The sequence below is a fragment of the Triticum dicoccoides genome, chromosome 1B (genome assembly GCF_002162155.2).
Source record: "Triticum dicoccoides isolate Atlit2015 ecotype Zavitan chromosome 1B, WEW_v2.0, whole genome shotgun sequence".
NCBI classification, from domain to species: domain Eukaryota; kingdom Viridiplantae; phylum Streptophyta; class Magnoliopsida; order Poales; family Poaceae; genus Triticum; species Triticum dicoccoides.
In genome coordinates this window covers 693,212,463-693,213,912 of record NC_041381.1, presented here as the reverse complement: position 1 = coordinate 693,213,912, position 1,450 = coordinate 693,212,463, and positions in this window count along the sequence as shown.

Here is a 1,450-nt window from a genome sequence, read left to right as displayed (position 1 = left end):
AGGAAAGGAGGCGCGTGGGAGCGGGGGGAGGAGGCGCATGGGAGGGCAGCCGGCTAGGGTTGTCTTCACTGGAGGCAGCCATTTTATACCCCCCTTGAGTGAAATGACGAAAATGCCCTCTGCGGGGCACGGGAATAACGGTGGTGGCACGAGATCTTTACAGCGGGGGTGAAATTGTTCATTGCTACGGGATTACCTCTTCGATCCGACGGCCCAGATCGTCCAGAGGCTTGATCCGACGGCTAGAATCGCATCAGGAAAACAGATCGGATGGCTAGAATCGCCTGAGCTCTGAGAGCGCCGGGGAGTGACTGCATCCCTTATTTCTCGATTTTTTTCCTAATCCCCTTCATGGCTCCTCTAGGTAACTCCCGTTCCAGTGATCTCAAGTGGATCTACGAGATGAGGCATGTGGAGGATAGGTTGCAACACACGTTTCTTCCATGGAGGTAGGGGTTCTTTTTGGCTACCTTGGACTAGAGCTCCTGCAACTACAACGCCATCATGTCTGGGTAGCATCGCCTCAATGAACTCTCCCCTCCTTGTAATATTTTTGTGGTGATCTAACTCTTGATTTTCAAAGGATAATTATGGTGTTTTCCAGTACTATGCTCGATTGATGTGCTAAAATGTTATGCAGCTACTAGATTTGACCGATTCTAATAACATGTGCCAAAATGCATATATCCATTGTTCCATGTTTCAGATTAAGAAGGAACACCGTAATCCCATTAATTTTTAACTTGATGTGCCCTATCGTGGCACTAGCAACATCTGTAAGTAACATTTATCTCTTTCGATATATTTTGTTTAGAGATCTTGATCTATAGTTCTATACACACAAAAGGGGGAACTGGATTCACTGAAACCCCTGGGTAGAAAAGAAAAGTTACTGAAATCTTGCAATGATTCTTTTTCTTTTTGCATGCTTCCGGACGACAGATTATAAACATAGCGTGCATGCAGGTAAATGAAATGACTCAACCAATTTTGAACTGATGTGTTACTTGATACAGTCTATAACACTTTTTTTTCGAATTTCCCTTTTTCTTACATAAGATTACTTCCCACGGATGTAATAGTATTAAGGCATATGCAAATTTACCTTTCTAAGGAAAGTCATATACATGTTTTAATGGTAATCATCATCGTTCGCTTCATTTCTTCGTTGGAATTCCAAAATAATTTGCAATACTTTTGTCCATGTAAATGTATCATGTAGATTTAAGGTGAAGGTAGTATACTCTGTGGTGCAGTTCTGCGACATCTATATGAACAGAATACCCTGGATGCATAAAATAGATTATTCTGCAGTTCCATTTTTGCATGGTCAATGACAGATCACTGAAACTGTTCCAGAAATTATTTACTTTTTGCGAGAACTGAAGCAAAAAATGGAAATAAAAGGACATCGAAATCATACTACGACCCCCAAATGGCTGCCTCTCCT